This window comes from Dermochelys coriacea, chromosome 22 (assembly GCF_009764565.3).
Source record: "Dermochelys coriacea isolate rDerCor1 chromosome 22, rDerCor1.pri.v4, whole genome shotgun sequence".
Lineage (NCBI taxonomy): Eukaryota > Metazoa > Chordata > Testudines > Dermochelyidae > Dermochelys > Dermochelys coriacea.
In genome coordinates, this window is record NC_050089.1 from 16268696 (window position 1) to 16292065 (window position 23370).

Genomic DNA, 23370 nt, shown 5'->3' on the forward strand with positions numbered 1-23370 from the left:
CCCCACTTACTGCATAGAGGAAATTTGCTAGTGGTATGGGTCAGCAACCCTGGCCCATGTTTCATTCCTTCCATTCCGCACTCACCTGTGTGGGAGAGGGAGCAATGGCCCATGGAACATGCTGTCCTCCCGTGCCCTGAGACGCCCCAACTCAAGCAAACTTATGCAGAAGAGTGAAGACGCATTATAATGACTGTTCAGGAGAAACTCAGCAGCCAGCATGTGTTGTGCAGCCTCTTCTGTACCTGATCCACAGAGAAGGCCAGACTGTTGCAGCCCCTGCCGGCAAAGACTTGAGACTCCAGCTACAGTGACTCATGCTTTGAACATTGGAGGTCCTCTTACAATGCCATGTTTGTCAGCCAAGGTGGCCACCGACACACAAGCAGGTAATGACAGGTTTCAGAGTAGCAGCCGTGTTAGTCTGTATTCGCAAAAAGAAAAGGAGTACTTGTGGCACCTTAGAGACTAACAAATTTTTTGCTGTAGAGGATGTTGATCAGGTGGTTCTGCAGACTAAATTTGTTAGTCTCTAAGGTGCCACAAGTACTCCTTTTCTTTCTACAAGCAGGTAATGCAACCCCTGATTTTGCCTTTACATGGAAAAGTTCCTTGAACTGGAGAGCTCCTTTCTCAAAGATGGTATCACATGCACTAGGGATCTGCTAAGCCCCAGGAAGTCCAGCCATTCACTTAAGTCATTGCGGATGCATGGTTTAATTAACTCAGCAAAAATTCCTCCTTTCTCTTTCCCACTTTCGCTATTAATATTTTTTCACTATCTGATAATGCAGCAGAGCTAATTCTTTCTGGCTTTATAATGAATGGCATTGTAATGAAAAAGTTGAGGGATGCTTCAGGCAGCTTTTAATTATCTCACTGAGCAGGTAAAAGAACTTTTATTCTTTGCTTCCCTTCCCCGCACCCTTACTTCGCTCTGAATGGTAGAGCATGATACCTTGTTGTTTTCTAAAGACAGTGAGCATGCACTGCCATTCACCATTTTCCTGCTGTAACTGACTAGGGAGTTTATGACTAGGTGGTTCGTTCTCATTGGCTCCTCTTGCATGTGGAATGGGAGAATGCCCTGCTGTTAGAGATACATTAGATATGGCCCTCAGTCAGCAAGTTTCTTAAACACATGTCTAACTTTAAGCAGGTGATTATTCCTACTGAAGTCAACGAGACTACTCACACACATTACAATTAGGCATGTGCTTACGTACTTTGCGGAATCAGACCCTAATCAGGCCAGGTCCTGGGGTCCTTACTCAGACCAAATTTCCATTGGCTTCAGTCGACTTCACTGACAACAGCAGGAGCTGCAAATAACTGTGCAAGACCCTCAGGGGTTGGTCCAGGGTGTATGCATTGGTTTGCCATCGATTTCAGTAAGAATGGGATTAGGCCAGATCTTCCCTTGGTGTAAATCAGCATAGATCCATATTCTTGTAGCCAATCCTGTAATACTAACTAAAAATGTATCAATAAGACAAAGAAATGAGGTTTCAGAGTAGCAGCCATGTTAGTCTGTATTTGCAAAAAGAAAAGGAGTACTTGTGGCACCTTAGAGACTAACAAATTTATTTGAGCATAAGCTTTCGTGAGCTACAGCTCACTTCATCGGATGCACTCCAGTGAGCTGTAGCTCATGAAGGCTTATGCTCAAATAAATTTGTTAGTCTCTAAGGTGCCACAAGTACTCCTTTTCTTTTTTTAAAGAAATGAGGGTTATTTACAAGGTTAAAGCAGATAAACATACAGACACAAATGAGACACAGTCTTAGGTTCCAGAAGGTAATAGTTGCTGCTATAATTTGCAAGCTCTATATGTCCTTTAGAGCTAACCTGACCCAAGCCGCTTGGGGATACCTTGTTATGCTTAGAAATATTGCCCTCTCCAATATTCCAAGCAGCACAGTTATCACAATTTCTCCTTGGCAGGGATCTTTAACCCCTTCTCCCAGCATTCAAGCTGTGATGAGAGGAGGCCTTGTGCAGGTTCCCTTTTCATGGATGAGGGAATCAATCAACAGAGAAGTTTGTCCCCTGATATTCCACAATGGCTTGTCTAGTGTCTACAGGCCTTTTTTTGTTGGGAAGGAGAGGACACCTCTTGCGGTAAGCTAGCATTTCACACTTGGTAATGCTTCTGCTTTGACTGTGGGGTTTTAGGGTTTTAGCAAACACCTTTACAGTTACAGAGCAAACACTTAGCTATTACCGTATACCATGGGACACAGATGTTATAAGTAAGATTAATACATGCAGCATCCTACAAGCATTTCATAAACACAAAAACCTCTTATTGCTCTAATATCTATTTTAACAATACTAACACACAGGTGAGACTGACAGGCTTCCAGCTATGCCTTTGTCAGTGTGCACCAAGACCTAGGGGCCTTGGCATGAGCTGGCACCTGGTCTGCCAGTGTCGCAATCATAACAACCAGGTTGTTACATGAGTCAAACTTCTGAACTATTAGACACTGACCCCTGTGTTGAAGCTCTGGTTTCCCAAACTGGGATATTATGCCATCCACTTATCCCCGCTGCTTGTGCAGAATCAGAAAGTTAACAAATAAATCGGATATTTACAAGGGCCTGTGTTTATAATAGCGTCAGCAAATCCATAAATCAAAAGCAACTCATACTGAAACTTCTTTGCAGTAAATCACAATCCTTGTCTTATAAATAAGGCATCTCAGATGCTTATCGATCACACCGACTAGTAAATCAACTGAATTTCTATGGTAGGGGGAGGAGGGGAAGGGAAGAAATTTGGCAACCTGCCCCCAATGTTTATGAACAGAGCTGGGGCATCTGTCCAGAAATGGATGGGGAGTTAAAGTAATCAGAAGTGGTAATTTGTTTTTAATTTATTTCCTTGGCTTTTATATATTACAGTACATCCTGCACCACGGGTCGGTCACAGGATGGCTTAGCAACTCACTAAAACACCCTCCTGGAAGCAGCATATTCTAGTACTTGGGGTTATTATAGCAATTTTATACTTTCTTCTCCTGTGGATTCCTAAAACCTACTAAACACAGTGTTTCCCCTGATCTCCTGCCAGTGAGTTAATGCCTTTATTTCAACACTCCCATCCACTCCTCTTACAGATGCGAAAATAAGAATAAGCTGTCCTTCGGGAGAGCTGAGGAAATAAATCTCACACCAACGGGATAAGGGCTTCAGATTCTTAACTGGAGAGTCGTCTTTTTCTTGTCCCCTCTCTAAGTGCAGCCTTCAGAGCCAATCTCTAACCACTACAGACCAGAATGAGACCTGATGTGGTGGAAACATTGTCCCGCAGGTGCTGCAGCGGGGTTCTTATACCTTCCAATGAAGCTTCTGGTGCTGGCCATTGTCAGAGGGAGACAGGACACTGGGCCAAGGGTCTGATCCAGTCTGGCAATCTCTTTGCTGCTAGGTTCCAGGCTCTCAGCCCTTCTTGGCCCCTGTATAACTACTGGTGACTGTTGATCACTATTGCTTGTGCACTCACTTGGCTACCATGTGGCAAATAATTTCCTCAAGAAATAGGCACCAGCGCCATTCCCTCACAGGATTGCTTACCCTGGGGAAGAGCTCTCTGCACAACCAGAAATGCTTGGTGGATTCCCTCCTCCGCGGGATTAATGGAGCTCTTGTGCAAGAAGCACCTTGTGAGATATTCGGTGCTCTGCATCTTACAGAATCTTGCTTTGCATGGGTCTCAATGGCCTATATTTTCCCCCTGGGGAATGTGTATAATCATCTTGGGCTCGCTCCTACAAGGCACTGAGCAAAGTATTTAGACACATGATTAAAGTTAGCCATGTGCTTAAGTCACGTTGACATCACATGTTTAAGCACTTTGCTGGGTCTGGGCCAGTGGGGTCAGCACCTACCAGGATTGAGCCCTTAGGCTCTGACTCATCATAGAATCATAGAATCATAGAATATCAGGGTTGGAAGGGACCCCAGAAGGTCATCTAGTCCAACCCCCTGCTCAAAGCAGGACCAAGTCCCAGTTAAATCAACCTAGCCAGGGCTTTGTCAAGCCTGACCTTAAAAACCTCTAAGGAAGGAGATTCTACCACCTCCCTAGGTAACGCATTCCAGTGTTTCACCACCCTCATAGTGAAAAAGTTTTTCCTAATATCCAATCTAAACCTCCCCCATTGCAACTTGAGACCATTACTCCTCGTTCTGTCATCTGCTACCATTGAGAACAGTCTAGAGCCATCCTCTTTGAAACCCCCTTTCAGGTAGTTGAAAGCAGCTATCAAATCCCCCCTCATTCTTCTCTTCTGCAGACTAAACAATCTCAGCTCCCTCAGCCTCTCCTCATAAGTCATGTGCTCTAGACCCCTAATCATTTTTGTTGCCCTTCGCTGTACTCTTTCCAATTTATCCACATCCTTCTTGTAGTGTGGGGCCCAAAACTGGACACAGTACTCCAGATGAGGCCTCACCAGTGTCGAATAGAGGGGAACGATCACGTCCCTCGATCTGCTCGCTATGCCCCTACTTATACATCCCAAAATGCCATTGGCCTTCTTGGCAACAAGGGCACACTGCTGACTCATATCCAGCTTCTCGTCCACTGTCACCCCTAGGTCCTTTTCCGCAGAACTGCTGCCGAGCCATTCAGTCCCTAGTCTGTAGCGGTGCATTGGATTCTTCCATCCTAAGTGCAGGACCCTGCACTTATCCTTATTGAACCTCATTAGATTTCTTTTGGCCCAATCCTCCAATTTGTCTAGGTCCTTCTGTATCCTATCCCTCCCCTCCAGCGTATCTACCACTCCTCCCAGTTTAGTATCATCCGCAAATTTGCTGAGAGTGCAATCCACACCATCCTCCAGATCATTTATGAAGATATTGAACAAAACGGGCCCCAGGACCGACCCCTGGGGCACTCCACTTGACACCGGCTGCCAACTAGACATGGAGCCATTGATCACTACCCGTTGAGCCCGACAATCTAGCCAGCTTTCTACCCACCTTATAGTGCATTCATCCGGCCCATACTTCCTTAACTTGCTGACAAGAATGCTGTGGGAGACCGTGTCAAAAGCTTTGCTAAAGTCAAGAAACAATACATCCACTGCTTTCCCTTCATCCACAGAACCAGTAATCTCATCATAAAAGGCAATTAGATTAGTCAGGCATGACCTTCCCTTGGTGAATCCATGCTGACTGTTCCTGATCACTTTCCTCTCCTCTAAGTGTTTCAGGATTGATTCTTTGAGGACCTGCTCCATGATTTTTCCAGGGACTGAGGTGAGGCTGACTGGCCTGTAGTTCCCAGGATCCTCCTTCTTCCCTTTTTTAAAGATAAGGTATCTTCCCTTTTTCAGTTCATCCTTATTCAGCCCAGCACTTGAGCACCTACATAACTCTAAGCACTCCATGGAAGTCGCTGGGACTTGGGCAGGTGCTTAAGTGCTTTGCTAGATCAAGGCCCTTGGAAGTATTTCAGTGTCCCCTGGAGACACAAGCTCTTCACTGTACACTCATTCCCTATCAACGGGGGCCCTGAAAGCTGCTGGGATGGAGCAATGGCCTGCCCAATGCGGCACACCATGTGAAAAGGAAACCATACAAAGCTGTGCAAAGGAAAGGAATCACCTAAGGCACCACTCCCACTCTGGGCTGGTGCTCTGCATTCCCCAGAGTGATGTGATCTCCCTGGCTTCAGAGCATATTTAAATTTGTTGAAGGCTGTTTTCGTGGTTTGAGCTATGAAGTGGAATTCATAATCTCCTGCAATGACCAGTGAAAATAGCCATATTACATGGTTTCCCATTGAACATTTCTTTATCTTGGCTACTGTGAAGTTGTTTCTTTCTATTAACTATAGGACTCCCATTCTTAAAAAAAGGAGGGACCAGCCAGTATCTTCCTATTTTCTATTTTTTTCCCCCTCATTGTACTTACTGGGAAATCGAGGCACAGAGAGGTGAAATGACTTGCACCAACTCATACAGAGAGTCACATTCAGGGCTTGTCTGCACTTCTCATGCTCAGCTGCTGTGCTTAGTGAAGATGCTACCTACAGCGACCGGGGGAGTATCTCCTGTCGGTGTTGGTACTCCACCTCCCCAAGAGCTAGTAGCTATGTCTCTGGGAGAAGACATCCCATCGACATAGTGCTGTCTACTCAGGAGTTTGATCGGTACAACTGCATCACTCAGGAGGCATGGCTTTTAATAATTTTACCCACATAAATTTGTAGCATAGACCAGGGCTCAAAAGCACAGCTCTCCTAAGTCCTGGTGCTGTGTATTAATGACCTGACCAAGCTTCTGCTATCAAAGTCCTCCAGCTTCCCCCAATTATTCAAACCTCTTCTGACTACAAACTTTATGAGCACATTAGATTATTGGTGTTCTTGCTTCCAGTCCCAAATGGAAATGTAACATGGACAGTCTCCATGGTGATATTTTTGCTGGCAGGGAAGTGAACTTTTTCCCCTTGTGAAAAATGTTGATGGAAATATATTTTGTCAAAAATTTTCTCAAAAGTGGGGTTTTTTTTTTGAAAAACCAAAAATATTTTCAACAGCCAAAACCCAAAATGTTTCAGATTTCAGGATTTCGTGTTTTTAAATTAAAAGCTACACAGTTTGAATTAAAATTATTTTTTCCCCACAAAAATTTCCATTTGATAAAAAAGACATTTACCAAAATTTTCAACCAACTCTGCTTCCCTATCTGACTATGAATTTAGGCCACTGAAGTCAATGGACTATTCATACCCCATAAAGTTAAGCAGATGCATAAATCTTCACAAGATCAGGGCTTAGAAGTACAGGGAAAAGCAACAAGGACCTGTAGCACAAAAATCATAATCATTAAAAAATATTATGTGAATATCTTCAAACAATATAAAGTACCCATCAGTGCTGAGAGATTGCAGGGATGGGCACAAGACAGATTAGATAGAGGAGCTAGTAAAAAATGGAAACACTTTTCACAACCATTTTCTTGATTAAAGTCAACCAATTTTTTCATTGAAAAATCGTAATTTGGAACATTTTGGCCACCTCTAATAGATAGAAAGATAGAAATATTCAGGGCTTGTTTCCGACTGCTTCAATTTGACCTAACTTGGTCATCTTTAGCACACAGCCATCTTAAAGCTCTTTCCTTAAGAACTATCTCTTCTGGGATGCCTATAGAAGATTGCCACGTGACAATGGCTCGGCAAATGGGACCTAATTCAAAGCCTGTTGAAGTCCATGTGAGTCTATCCAATGACTTACATGTGCTCCTGATTACTCAGAGGTAATTATTTTTTAACTGAAAATTGTTCTTTCAACATTGACCCGTTTTCCATGCAAAGTTGTCAGTTTGTGAAATGTCTTTTTTTTAATCCATTCGTTGTCATTTTCCGTTTTAAGCAGTTTTTTTGAAACAGAATGTTTAATGTTTGAAATAGACTAATTGCAGTTCCCGAGTGACCAAAACTCATTTTCTAAACATTTCTTACTTTGAAAATGATCAATAGAAATTGTCCATTAAAAATTTTGCAAAAAAAGTCCTGAGAAAACATGTAAAAAAAAAAAACAAACAAAAAAAGGAGATGAAAATGACTTTAAAAATGTTCACACAATTTATTTTCATTTTTTGATCAACTCTGCTATTAAATATGCAAAAACCCTCTTGTTTTACTGTTACCTTGTTATATCATTAAATAAATAAGATTGTCTTCCTACCTCTACACAGCCCCTACTGTGTGTGTCACTTACCTGTGGCATCTTACCTGTTGGACTGTGACCTCTCTGGTCCAGATACTGTCTTTGTATTACTTGCTTGTACTGCACATAGTACAATGGGTCCATGAACCATATTACTGACGCGGGTTCCCTAGGAACTAAGAAAATACAAATCAATAAACACATAAACATGAACTCATAATAATTTGCTCAATCACTGTTGCAGGGAATATATCTGAACACATTTTAAGCCTGACCAGCTGGCTGCAACATGGACAGCATTTAAGAAATAGGCTACTAGACTCTGGCTGGTCATATGAAACCACTCATTCTTGATTTCCCTCCCCTCTTCCTATCTCAGCTGGGGTCCCTCCATTCTGGTCCAGTCCCCACCCCAATGAATCTATTGATGACCATGGTCTAGATACAGCTGCTGATCCTGAGGATTATCCCAGCGGGGGATTTATTCCCTAAATCAGCAGAGAGCTTGGCAGGGCCAGGAAAGACAAGGGTGATTATATTTATTCTCTTGTTCCTCTGACTGGATTGTGCATCACAAAAGAATGCTAATGCTTAGTGTCTTTATGAAAGCACTCGAGTTCATCAGCTTTGCAAAGATGTGAAATTAAATCAAGATTTAATTGGGATATGCATGTTTTATTCATGGTACTATCCGCAGGAGAAGCCAGACAGTTGAAGGTAAAGAGGAAAAAAAAATTCTTTTGAAAAGTTGTTTCTCTCTGATTAAATAGAGATAGTTTCCCACTTCAAAGGAAATGCTTCTTTAATGTATTTTAAATGCTTGAATGCGCATGATGCCTCTGTGCATAAGGCTGACAAGGGCAACATGGGCTTTCTCCCATTCCTTCTTACTATGGCCTCTAAAGCAGGTTTGCTGCCCCAGAACAGCATGCATAGAATGGCCTGCAGCAAGTCAAATGTGCATTCAGATTTTCAATGGCTTTTGTGTACAATGGCAGTGAGGCTGGACCAGACTCCTTGGGATCATAAAAGAACCCAGCCAAACTTTTGTCCCAGTCTTAAACGTTTCCAGAAGCGCAGCTCAGCTCTGCAAACAGACTCTGTGAAAATGGCACCTTCTTAATGCTCCCTTTGAATGATCTCTGGGTCTGGGCCACCAACTAAACTCACACTCCCATTTATCCTGCAGAGCCAGCACTGGTAGGAGAGAGGAGTGGGGTTGTGTTCATTCTTGTGCATCATCAATAGAATTATTTACTAAGTTCCAACTGGAATCCTGTTGATGGCTATAGCGTTTGGCCAGGAGGTGTCACTGAGGTCATAATTAAAAGACAAGGGGTGTACGGTAGTTGCTGAGGGGCTAATTTGACCTGAATAATCTTTTTTCCTGGTGGCACATGAAAAAGGCAGAACCCAGCTTGACTTTCAGATTGTAGGCTGAGTTGGCAAGGCTGGCAATGTTGTGAGGTAAACAAGCAAATACTCTGGACCAAAGCTCTGAAGCTTTGTCTCCTCAGATAAAATGAGAGCTCCAGAATGCTGTGGGTGGAGTGGGGTGAATCCTGGGGCCACCTCACCTCATCCTAGACCCAGTTCTCCATTGTGCCCCATACCTTCTGTCACCATTGACACCAGGGCAAAGTCATATTTCTAGGAAGAACACCCACTGTGCATTTACTTTTCACTTGTGTCAGTGTCAGGTACTGGTGGCTCAGGCCTTGAGCATACAGAAGTCTATAGGTGTCTGAGTATGTAGCATGCACAGGACAATCAGTAAAAAGCTCAGGAGTGAAATTGCATGCAGGTGCTTGCTCTGTTTTCCCCCGTATTGTCTAGGATTAGTGCTAATAACGTTGGGGTGATGGACACATCTGCTTTGGTCTACCCTGAGCCCTGTCAAATTTACAGACTTGGATTACTGTACAATCATGCTGAGTGAACATTGCTAATGTGGCTGTGATTCCCTCCCCCCCCCCACACCCTTTTACATTTTAATGTAAACGCTGCAAGACCTGCTTTATTTTTACACATTTTATTCTTGTTAGCAAGAGTGGGGAACAGAAGGAGGCAAGCACAGCAGTGAGATGGGGGGAAGGAGGAGCTAGACATGGCACAAAGGCTGAAGAATGAGTGAAATGGAAGAGGATGTATAGGTTACAGTAGGGGTGAAGCGAAGTGGGAAATGAAAATGGGCAGGGAAGCGTGGGGGGGGGAGAGAAATGGGGGATAAGAGAGAGAGGAAAGAAAATGAGGCATATCTAACTTAGTTCATTTGGACTCTACTTCATGAAAACACTACTATTCAGGGTCGCTGGGATTTGAACATGCTGAAAGTTAAGCACCTGCTTAAATGCTGTCTTGAATAGGGATGGATATAAGTGCTTTCTTACCAGCACCCAGCACCGTATTACCTGAGTGCCTAAATTTGGGAAGCACCAGGCAAAAGGCTCCTCGAGAGCTTTGGAGAAAAGGTCAATGTGCAAGAACCCAGGGCTCTGCTGGGAAATGCTCCTCACCTCTTCCTCTCGTGCTGCTTGTGTCCTCATCTGTTCAGGTGCTGGATGCAGACGAGAAATGCATCCACCAATGATGATACAGGTGAGGGACCGAGATGGGCAGAATTAGAGTAGGGGACTAGGAGAGACCTGGATACAGCAGGCAGAAAAGTGATGGCACAGCAGGAAGGAGAAGAGTCTGGTTCAAACATGGAGATAACACCAGCGATGGCATGCACTCACACTCATAGAATCATAGAATCATAGAATATCAGGGTTGGAAGGGACCCCAGAAGGTCATCTAGTCCAACCCCCTGCTCAAAGCAGGACCAAGTCCCAGTTAAATCATCCCAGCCAGGGCTTTGTCAAGCCTGACCTTAAAAACCTCTAAGGAAGGAGATTCTACCACCTCCCTAGGTAACGCATTCCAGTGTTTCACCACCCTCTTAGTGAAAAAGTTTTTCCTAATATCCAATCTAAACCTCCCCCATTGCAACTTGAGACCATTACTCCTCGTTCTGTCATCTGCTACCATTGAGAACAGTCTAGAGCCATCCTCTTTGAAACCCCCTTTCAGGTAGTTGAAAGCAGCTATCAAATCCCCCCTCATTCTTCTCTTCTGCAGACTAAACAATCCCAGCTCCCTCAGCCTCTCCTCATAAGTCATGTGCTCTAGACCCCTAATCATTTTCGTTGCCCTTCGTTGTACTCTTTCCAATTTATCCACATCCTTCCTGTAGTGTGGGGCCCAAAACTGGACACAGTACTCCAGATGAGGCCTCACCAGTGTCGAATAGAGGGGAACGATCACGTCCCTCGATCTGCTCGCTATGCCCCTACTTATACATCCCAAAATGCCATTGGCCTTCTTGGCAACAAGGGCACACTGCTGACTCATATCCAGCTTCTCGTCCACTGTCACCCCTAGGTCCTTTTCCGCAGAACTGCTGCCGAGCCATTCGGTCCCTAGTCTGTAGCGGTGCATTGGATTCTTCCATCCTAAGTGCAGGACCCTGCACTTATCCTTATTGAACCTCATTAGATTTCTTTTGGCCCAATCCTCCAATTTGTCTAGGTCCTTCTGTATCCTATCCCTCCCCTCCAGCGTATCTACCACTCCTCCCAGTTTAGTATCATCCGCAAATTTGCTGAGAGTGCAATCCACACCATCCTCCAGATCATTTATGAAGATATTGAACAAAACGGGCCCCAGGACCGACCCCTGGGGCACTCCACTTGACACCGGCTGCCAACTAGACATGGAGCCATTGATCACTACCCGTTGAGCCCGACAATCTAGCCAGCTTTCTACCCACCTTATAGTGCATTCATCCAGCCCATACTTTCTTAACTTGCTGACAAGAATGCTGTGGGAGACCGTGTCAAAAGCTTTGCTAAAGTCAAGAAACAATACATCCACTGCTTTCCCTTCATCCACAGAACAAGTAATCTCATCATAAAAGGCGATTAGATTAGTCAGGCATGACCTTCCCTTGGTGAATCCATGCTGACTGTTCCTGATCACTTTCCTCTCCTCTAAGTGCTTCAGGATTGATTCTTTGAGGACCTGCTCCATGATTTTTCCAGGGGCTGGACAGGGATTTTTCCACTCACACACACATAGAAAGGCAGAGCCACGGGAAGGGGAAACATAACACAGAAGAGGCACAAAAGCAAGACTTTGAGGATACAGGGAACTTTTTGCTTCCTTTAAAATTAAATTCAGAAGTTAATCCATTGCAGCACCGCAGCTTGTATGATGGGAAAAACAAATCTATACTGCAGGTTTGTGCCATTCCAGGTGGGAATTTTTGCACAAAGGCCCTTTTGTTCATTGGCTGTGCCTGGCAAAAAGTACAATTGGAAAACAGAAAAAATGCAACAACTCTGTAACTTGTGCCCTTCAGAAGCAGCCCCTTTGCATTTGCCTTTTCGTAAAGCTGCTGCCTTGGGAATCTCAGATCTTTGTTAAGAAAAGGACATGCAAAAGAAACATATGTTCTCTGGGAGACTCATTACTCAAACGGTTCCAGATCCAGAGAACGAGTGGCGGTGACTTTGGAAGATGAACAATCTTATCTCCTGGGTGAAAAGGACCATTTGTTGTTTACTGTCCAGGAGAGAAAACTCACAATAGACATGAGGGGAACTTGGAGAATAGCTAAGCAAAAGTCACTGAATGAGCTGAGAAGGAAAAAAAATATCCTGCACTGAACCAGTGACATGTATTCAGATGAGACACAAACTCTTCTCCAGTGCAAAGCTAGCAAGGTGGAATTAATTAAAAAACAACCAACTTCTTGTCAGTCATGTTTGAGTGTCATTTTCTGGTTAGTTCAGTTTGTGACCCAACATAAACGGGGCCCAGGCAGTTCCTCCTGGCCCCTTCCCCACCCACACAAGAAGAGAAAGAACTGACTGGAAATTCATTCTGTAGCTGTTATTAACTAACTAACCCATGAAACCCACCTTAAAGTACCACACCAGCATGAAGCTGGTTAAAACGACTCTAACAGAACTTTAGGATGCAAAATTGGGTTTTCGATTAAATAAAGTGCACAAAGTGTTGGCTTTTCATGGAAAACGTTGGGGTTTTGGTCAAAATATGTTGGCCGAAAATGGAAATTATGGAGCACCATGAGAGTTGTAGTTTGCTTCTCTTGCCCCCATTCTCCTCTAAGGGCCAAGATCCCCAGCTGGACCCCATCTCCCATAATGGACCACAGCGCGGGACGCCACAATGCACAGCTTCCTCTCACCATGAGTTCAGTTTGGGGCTGAAATATTTTGGTTTTTGAGGTTTTCAGTCAAAAATAGAAATTGTTGATCCAAAATTCATTTCTCTAGTGAGGGAGCCGGGAGTGTCTGAAAGCATTGGCAGCATTGGCCTAGGGAAGGCTGCCCAGGCGGGTTTCTATTGGATTTCTAGGCAACTATAATTGCATAATTGCTTGTTTAGTTTGGAGATTGCAATGCCAAATCCTGGTTCACCCAGGACATCAGTTAGTTGGTCTCTGTAGTGTCTGGAGGAGACATAGTCCAGATTCCAGAGGAGATCAAGGCTGGACAGAGGCATGAAATTTGCTGGCATATCTTTAATCAAAAGAGATTTTACATCCCGCCACTGCTGAATGGCATCTATTAATGATAAAAGTTCCTGTGGTTTATAATTACCAGTTTGACGAGTTCACGAGTTCTCTGTTAATTATTATAATTAGCTTTCACTCAGTGAGAATACAGGAGTTTAACAACAATATTAACAATGGGAGGACTACTATCAAGAATTAACTACAAAGACCTGACTAGAAAGATTTCCTCCCGACTGCCAGTGAGACTTATTAATGAACAAGAACCCTGCTTTTCTTCCTTCAGTCTTGCTTAACTCAGCAACTGGCTTGAAAGATGTTCAGAGAGTTAAAAGCAATAGTTTTGTCCACATGTTAAAGTGCCAGCATTGGAAATATGAACCAACCCTGTGCTGCTTAAAATAGGATTAAGCTTTAAACCAGTAAACACAAGGAAATTATAAGCTAAGGATGCCACAGACCACCTGGCACTTAAGAGAAAGTTGCTTGCACTCAGTTTGCTCAACTCAGCATTTTAAAACCTTCCTCCAAAGAGTGCCACGTTTCGCCACGTAGTCGTTGTGAAATGGCCATGTGTATAGATACATTGCCCCCCGTGGACCTCTTTGCATCTCCCTAGGCTGTTGGGTAGGCATACTCTGCCAGCTCTGCCCAGGGAGCGATTTGGGATGGGTGGATCTGCAGGAAGAGGGGAGGAAGAAGAGGCATGTTGAGGGCAGTCCTGAGCTCTGGCAATCCCCCACAGCAGCAGGGATGCCCTTGGGGATGCTCTAGCATGCAGAGGGGGCCAACGAGGCTGCACAGCCCCAGAATGGGGGCAGTGGTCTGTCCTCAATCCCAGGGGTAGCCCTGACACCAGCCACAGGGATGATTTCGCCCCTCATGCTTAGGAAAGGAACAGAAAGACACCACTGGCCAGAGCCAAGCAGGGTGCAACACGATACATGCGCCTACATGCAATGCCCCATTTATCCTTGTTCTGAGCCCCCATCTCCCATTTTCAGCAGACCCAGGCCCTAACACCACTCTGCTAATGTATCAAACTCCAATCCACGTGCACTCGGGGATCTGACACCTTTTCATCTCTCCGCCTATATCCTTCAGGGATGTAGCCCACCCTGGCCTCAACAACCACACAAACGCCTCCCTGGCTCCTGGTTACACTGGATACCTGGGGCTACCAGCAAGGTGGAGTTACTCCTATTTTACACTGGTGCACTGGCCACCTGATGCAATGACCGCTAAGGCAATAGGACTCCCTTATGGAATTCAGTGGGCTTTGAGACAGGCCATGTGTGGAAACAGAATCATGACAGCATGCTTGATTCCCCTCTCGCTTATGCCACATTTACACCAGTGATTGCACTGATTCACTGGAATGATCCTAGTTACACTGGTGTGAGTGAAGGAGAATTAGGCCCAATGAACATAGTTTTGTATGCATATGTTCAACACCATACACTCCGAAATAGCATAGCCAAGGAGGTCTTAAGACCCAGTGATTAAATTTCTGCTAAAGCCTTTCCTCCAGGGAATACACAGCAAGAGACAATAGACTGAGCAAATATTAGAAAAATATCAATTTTCTGCCTTCCCCAATTTGCTGAAGATGAATGGATTGACTTCTCAAACACGGCAAGATCTTGACAGCAAAGCTGGATTCAAGATCAACATCGCTCAACTTCTCCCCTAATTTCCAAGTTCAAACGTATACAAAATATTTATCTAAAGTACAGAGGCGCTCAGAGAGGCAAGCTGTGCAAATAATTAGTTATCTTAAGCTGTTTCACACCTGAAACAGAAGGGTTTTTTTTTTAATTTTTAATCACATCTTTGTGGAACAGAGGTAATGACTAAGCAGCTTGTGGAAACAGTCAACTAGATCAATATTATCAGCAGAAAATGCCTTATGACACCCATGTAAATCTGTTTGAGATCTGAAACCCTAACATGAAGGAAGTACAGTCACAAAGAGAAAGATTTAGGAGAAGCGGATAGTGCCTGCAGCTGGGAACCAAATATGCAGCCTCTCATCTCTAGGGCTGTGTCTTCACTGTGATGAAAGGGGTGGATTGGGTGTGTTTTTTTAGAGCAAACATTGTGATAGCTGTCTCAACATGATATTCTGGTGAAGACAAAGCACAGGTAGCCTCAATGTAGCTAGTTAAGCTCAACTGTGTACCCCTCACATGGGTTTTACTATACCTTTTCACAGTGAAGATATTGTCCAGGCCACTGCTAGGGATCCAGCCCAGGTCAATAATGATTGAAAAAAATCACTGAAGGTCACTCGAAGGCCTATGTGAAATGAGGTGGGGGTCTGAGTCCTTGAAGTCATAGATATCTGCATATAATGCTACCACCCCCGACTAGTGCCAGCTGCCCCCCGCTCCCCCCCCCCCCATCATTCTTAGCAGGAACTAAGGATTAGAGCTGGTAGGGAATTTAACACTGAACCATTTTTCGTCAGAAAGGGCCAGTTAGTTGACACTGAAGCTGTTCACAGGAAAGGGTTGCTTTCAGTGAATTTCCCATTTAAAAAAAATAGAAAAAAATACATTGAGATTGTCAAAACATTCTGCTTCAACGTTTTTCAACCAAAACCTTCCATTTTTTTATTTGATGCCACTTTTCATTGAGAAAGGTAAGTTAATTTATAGTAAAATGTTAATTAAACAAATCAGAAGATATTTTGATTGCTCAGATCCAGGTTTTTTTTTCCCAGACTTTTGGTTCATGAAAATTTGAGATTTTGACTTTTCATCCTCATTCCAAATGGGAAAGTTTTTTGAAATCTCAAAAATTTTCACAGTATGGGAAAGATGTTTCCTACCTACCTCTACCGAGGATAGAAGGGCTGCAGATCTTGAGAATGACAAAGAACACACTATGAAAGACAACTGTGTGTATGTTCCACGATGTTATATTCAATTGCTTTCCCAAATATGAGGGACCTAGAGCCCCACCTGGCAGGGTCCTAGAGCCCAGACTACAGGACACAAGCCCAAATGTCTACACTGTAATTAAACAGCCCCTTTAGCCCGAGCCAACTGGCGCAGGTTTTTAATTGCAGTGTAGGCATACACATAAACACAATTTTAACTGTTTGACTACCACTGAGTGTTGTCTAAGCAGAATGCACCTGTGCTCTGCTGCTGAATGCATTAGGGAAAAGTCCAGGTGGATCACACCTGCTGTGCTGTGTCATGTATCCTTCTTCAGGTTGAGTATGTTACAGGTTTGTCTACTTCTCAGCAAGCAACTTCTGTAAATCTCCAACTCCCACTGTTTTCAACAGATTACTAACAGATCAGACTAATATCACCGCCTCTTTCTTGTTTAGCACTTTTCATCCATCGATCTCGAAGTGCTTTACAAAGGAGATCAGGACCATTATCCCTGTTTAACAGAGGTGGAAACTGAGGCCAAGAGAGGGGACATTGCTTGCCCAAGGTCACTCAGAAGACCAGTTGTAGAGTGTGGAAGAGAGTGCTGGTCTTTCTAAGCTCCAGTCCGCTGCTCTGTCCACACTGCCGGCCAAATAACCGCAGACCAGAAAGCGTGATGGTGGCTCCGCTGTTAAAAAATGATGTCATAGCGTAACATCCCTTCCAAAACCCAATTATAAAATATTTCTAATTTTTTTTCCCGCTTAGCTTTAGCATCAGTAATTTATTTATGAAATTCCCAGGGGGAGGAAATTCTTGCAAACATCTCAAAGCCACAGACAAAGGTAAAAACCACATCATAATACATTTAACAAGTGAAAGTACAAACCAAAGAAAAACAGAGCAGGAGATAAAAAGAAAAGGAGTACTTGTGGCACCTTAGAGACTAACAAATTTATTTGAGCATAAGCTTTCGTGAGCTACAGCTCACTTCATTGGATGCATTTGGTGGAAAATACAGAGGGGAGGTCCAAATGCATCTGATGAAGTGAGCTGTAGCTCACGAAAGCTTATGCTCTAATAAATTTGTTAGTCTCTAAGGTGCCACAAGTACTCCTTTTCTTTTTGCGAATACAGACTAACACGGCTGCTACTCTGATACACACACAGAGAACATGAAACAATGAGTTTTATCGTACACACTGTAAGGAGAATGATCACTTAAGATGAGCCATCACCAGCAGCAGGGGGGGGAAAGGAGGAAAACCTTTCATGGTGACAAGCAAGGTAGGCTATTTCCAGCAGTTAACAAGAACATCTGAGGAACAGTGGGGGGTGGGGTGAGGTGGGGGGGGGGAGAAATAACATGGGGAAATAGTTTTACTTTGTGTAATGACTCATCCATTCCCAGTCTCTATTCAAGCCTAAGTTAATTGTATCTAGTTTGCAAATTAATTCCAATTCAGCAGTCTCTCGTTGGAGTCTGTTTTTGAAGCTTTTTTGTTGAAGTATAGCCACTCTTAGGTCTGTGATCGAGTGACCAGAGAGATTGAAGTGTTCTCCAACTGGTTTTTGAATGTTATAATTCTTGACGTCTGATTTGTGTCCATTCATTCTTTTATGTAGAGACTGTCCAGTTTGGCCAATGTACATGGCAGAGGGGCATTGCTGGCACATGATGGCATATATCACATTGGTAGATGCGCAGGTGAACGAGCCTCTGATAGTGTGGCTGATGTGATTAGGCCCTATGATGGTATCCCCTGAATAGATACGTGGACAGAGTTGGCAACAGGCTTTGTTGCAAGGATAGGTTCCTGGGTTAGTGGTTCTGTTGTGTGGTTGCTGGTGAGTATTTGCTTCAGACTGGGGGGCTGTCTGTAAGCAAGGACTGGCCTGTCTCCCAAGATCTGTGAGAGTGATGGGTCGTCCTTCAGGATAGGTTGTAGATCCTTGATGATGCGTTGGAGAGGTTTTAGTTGGGGGCTGAAGGTGACGGCTAGTGGTGTTCTGTTATTATCTTTGTTGGGCCTGTCCTGTAGTAGGTGACTTCTGGGTACTCTTCTGGCTCTGTCAATTTGTTTCTTCACTTCAGCAGGTGGATATTGTAGTTGTAAGAATGCATGATAGAGATCTTGTAGGTGTTTGTCTCTGTCTGAGGGGTTGGAGCAAATGCGGTTATATCGTAGAGCTTGGCTGTAGACAATGGATCGTGTGGTATGATCTGGATGAAAGCTAAAGGCATATTGGTAGGAATAGCGGTCAGTAGGTTTCCGATATAGGGTGGTGTTTATGTGACCATCGCTTATTAGCACCGTAGTGTCCAGGAAGTGGATCTCTTGTGTGGACTGGTCCAGGCTGAGGTTGATGGTGGGATGGAAATTGTTGAAATCATGGTGGAATTCTTCAAGGGCTTCTTTTCCATGGGTCCAGATGATGAAGATGTCATCAATGTAGCGCAAGTAGAGTAGGGGCATTAGGAGACGAGAGCTGAAGAAGCGTTGTTCTAAGTCAGCCATAAAGATGTTGGCATACTGTGGGGCCATGCGGGTACCCATCGCAGTGCCGCTGATTTGACGGTATACATTGTCCCCAAATGTGAAATAGTTATGGGTGAGGACAAAGTCACAAAGTTCAGCCACCAGGTTAGCCGTGACATTATCGGGGATACTGTTCCTGACGGCTTGTAGCCCATCTTTGTGTGGAATGTCGGTGTAGAGGCTTCTACATCCATAGTGGCGATGGGGGTTGTATGCATTTGTGACAAGAATCCATTCCCCTCTGGGAAATTATTGAAGGTTTAACACCAGGGAACAGATAGTTTAAGTGAAGGGAAACTTCTGACTCCCCCTTTGCGAATAAATCCCCAGTTAGCACAAGCATAACTATGGGGATGCTGGGTTACTTCTCTCTCTCTCTCTCTCTCTCTCTCATAGCCTTCTGGGAAATTCCTTTGAACATTTGCAATCTGAGAGTGCAGGCCCTGAGATTTGTTAGACATGTCTGATTTTATTATTTTTTTAAAAGGGGGATATTATCTCCCACCTCCCAAGGGAAGGGGGAAAGGGAAAAGCCTCCAATATGGAGAGGCTGGAGATGGGCTGCAGTGTCTTATTATTTTTAAAAAAATATTAAAATATACAGACAGAAATATGCTCTTGCTTTATAACTAAATTCTGTCCTCTAAATATTTCATTTCCGATTAATGCATGAGCCAAATGGAAATTTTCAAGCAAAACTGCACAACTTAGAACATGCTAAATTATTGATTCAACCAGGGAAAAAAGAAAAAGGAAGAAAGCTCGCCATGCTGCTTTTGAGTTTGCTCTCCTGGTCCATTCTGTGCACCGGTGGGCACCTGGGCAGGCATTGCCAGCTGCAGGATCTGCACACACTCCCCCTTGGAACTCTTGGAAGGGGAAGTGGAATTTCATCATGGAGTGTGGTGAGGGAACAACAGAGATGCAGGGGCTCAAGGAAAATTTTTTAGCTGACAGCAAGTGCCCTTCTCTGGCCAAGAGACGTGGGAAGGAGCGGGTGACTTGAAGGAGACGAGTTAGTGTTCATGGCACTGCCAGTACATGGGATGGAAGCAGAAGCTTGATGCACCAGCTCGCTGGAGGCCAAAGAGAGCAGCAGATGTGACTGACGTGCCAAGTCCTCCATGTAGGGACAGGAGTTGCTGTGAGCATCCTGCATGTTAACACAGCCAAGATTCACACTACATCTTCCGTGATCCAGGGACAGGGATTGGGGTGTCAGAGCACAATACAAGGGCCGATACAAGTTTCACAATGCTGGCCTCAGCTGGCAGTCCCCCTTCCCTGGCTAGCAATTTCATCTGCGCTAACCCAGTGCTGTGCAGTAACAGTGCTGAGCTGGCTGGGGGCTCCCCTCCGACTTGCGACTGACCCTTCAAATCATCCGTCCCATAGGAGACTCACTGAACTGGTCTAGTCTAGGAATTGGCCCCTCCTGGATGAGCTGGGCGTGAACTTCACTGAGCTGCATGAGGTTGAACACGGTGCCAGGAACTGTGCAGCATGGACTCCACGGGGTGCCTGCTCGCTACGTTACAGTGCCCTCTTTGGGGCTTTGTGCTGGCCAACTCCCTACTGGCCTTGGACACTTCCCTGGACTCAGCACCCTCTGCAAGACATGCATTTCAACCTAGTTCTCCCTCACTTAACTACCAGTGACGAGTGCCATACCTGCACTGCCCCGCTACAGCCGGACAAACAGTTCCTGAGGAAAGATTTGAATCAATAGGAAACTGAATTTCCAACTAGATGAAAGTATCCATGGATGGAGTCTGCTTTAATTGGTACCTTCCAATTTTTCATGAACCCCTTTCCCCCCAAAGAAATTATTTCCCCAATTTTGTTGATACTTTCAGTGGAAAATCCCTCATTTCCCAGCTGGCCCGGGGGGTGGATGAGTTACCCTGAAGAACAGACATTATCGTGCACAAGCTGCTTTCTCCCTCACCCCCATGAAAGAAAAATCTATAGCGAAAAGTCACTTGGTGCTCACGCCAGAGGAAAAAAAGATGGCTGTCTCTGAGGGTATGGATACACTACAGAAACTGGCCTAGTCCTTTTGTGCAGATGCAGCCTACAGAAACAGAAGGGATTTTTCTGTCAGGATAGGAACACGACTGTCCTGAATGAAATTAGTAACTCTGACAGATGTCCTCTTCTGCCAATACAGACACAGCCACGGCATGGTTACATCGGGCATTAGTGTGATTTTTACATGGCTCTGACTGAAGTAGCTATGTTGATATAAAGTTCATTCTAAAATCATCTTTTTTTTTTTGGCTTCTCTTAACCACACTGCTATCACTTGCCAGGCCCAAATACAGCGCCAGATCTGGAAGGTTTTACAGAAGGAAAACCATGGAGGAATATTTGTTCTCTGATTATTTATACTGCATGTAATAAGTTTTTTTCTTCAATGATTATATTTGCATGAGCTCTTCCTTGAGGGTGTCTTGCTCAAAAATGCTTTTTAGCCTATTGAAGCCAAGTACTACGTTAGGGAGAAGAGGAATAGGAAGAGTTTGACTCATCTAGTTTCAGCTAACAAACCACAGCCAAAACTTACATTATTTTCTGAGGTTAAAAACAAGCAACTGAAGTGTCTGGTTGCTTTTTTAACTGGGTTATAAAGTGTGAGTAAGGTAAATTCCATTACCTGGATGTTACCCCATTTCCCTTCCCCTTTGGGTTTAAACACAGCCCAGTTACACAGCAGAACAGAGCGACACATCAGAAACACTCTGGTTGGGAAACATATTGTCCCTTCCAGTTGTTGGACAGATGGAGTTAAGTGCCTTTGGAACATACTCGCACAGTTTCTGCCATTGTCCTCATCTCATAGTTGGTCCACACAGGGGATAACAGCCTATTACTGCTACTCCTAATGGAGTTATTCTCTTAGCTCAACCATTGGAGCTCAGTCTTTTGGTACGGAAGGTAGTGGGTCCAAATCTTGCTGATGACTGATGTGGAGGGGGCATGAGCTGGAGGGCAGAAGTAGGTTTCTGGCCAGCCTACATCTTACCATTGTGAAAGCAAGATGCAGGAGAGAGATGTGAGGTTACAAGTGCCCCAACCAACTGAACTATCTGTTTCTGAGGCCCGGTCTGCACTACAGCAGTCAGGGGTATGAAAAATCCCCAGCCCTGAGTGCTGTAGCTATGCCAACCGAACTCCTGGTGTAGATACAGCTAGGTCAGTGGAAGAATGACTGGGGAGGTGATGTTCCTGCAGAGATGAAAAACTCCTGCCATGGCTACACCATTATAGTCCCTATAGTGTAGATGAGGCCAAAGTCATGGCATCCACCAGACTGATATCTACCCAAACCTGCGGATCTCCTCTGTGACTGAGTGAGGCTGGATAATTGAATTTTGATGTCTGTTGGTACACAAGTGCAAGCAGCTGGGAACATGAGACCTTCTTACCACGACAAAGCAACTAACTAAACACACCTGTGTTTGTGGCATTTGCTGGAAAACAGCTTTGGCAAGCAGAGGAAAGGAACAGAAAATAGGAAATCAATGGCAAGTTGAGACCAGGGAGAGCAATTAGTCCTTGGAGCACTGCTGCTTACTATGGCGGGATGGCATTTTTAAGTGTAGATGAACTGGATTTATACACTTACACAGAGCTGAAAAATCTCTCAGACAAAGCAGTTTATTACTGTGGTGCCATTTACAAGGAGAAAAACTTTGGCCACTGTAACAGGCACAAATGGACTCCAGGGGCCTGATTTTCCTCTCACACCAGAGTAAATCGGGAGCAGCTCCCCACCGTTCAGTGCAATTGCAGCAGTGTACAGTCAGGATAAGGAGAGAGGTGAGCCAAGCCCAAGGGGAACCTGAAGGGGAATATCTCCAGTGTTTTGATAAAAGGTTTCACCGATGTCTGTCACACTCTGCTAAGGGCATGGGGGTGGGTTGCACCCTCTGAGAATGTTAAAACAAACAACAAAAACCACCACCAGGATTGTCTCCTACAGGAGAAAACTTGAATCATGTTGGGGAGGAAAATATTTCACAGGGCCGGCTGAAAGTTTTCCACTGACATTTTTTCTTGACCAAAAATGGGTTTTGAGGAAATGAAAATTTTTGTGGCTAGTATCTGTGGTCCTCTTAAAATATTTGATTTTTTTTTTGTTGGAAAAAAGAAAACCTTCAGTTAAAATTTCAGGTTTTGATAGTTTGGAGGGGCAAAAGGGAACCAGGTTTTGGCATTTTTCAGCTGATTTTTTGTTTTTGTTTTCATTTTTCTGACAAAAAAGCCAGAATTTTCCACAAAAATTTGACAAAAAATGAACCATTTTTTATTTCCATTGAATATTGCCACAGAAAAAATTCTGACTACCTCTATTATCTCCTTCTTCATCCACACCTGTCCTCTATTTCCTCAGTTTGAAAAGCCACCAACCTATCCTCATTCAAATCCCTTGAAATAAACTAAATTTCTCCCATAAGCCATGGTTTATTGTAGTTCTAGAGGCATATTTATCACCACCTCCTCAAAATTCTTAAGTCATCCTCATTTCTGCGGTTTCACAGTGCATTCTGCCTTCATTCTGTGGAGCCTCTAGGTTATAGGTACAGGGATTGTTTGTTTTTTGTGTGCATTGTATAGGGCTCAACACAATTATTGTCATTAAATTAATTGTAATAACTAATAACATTC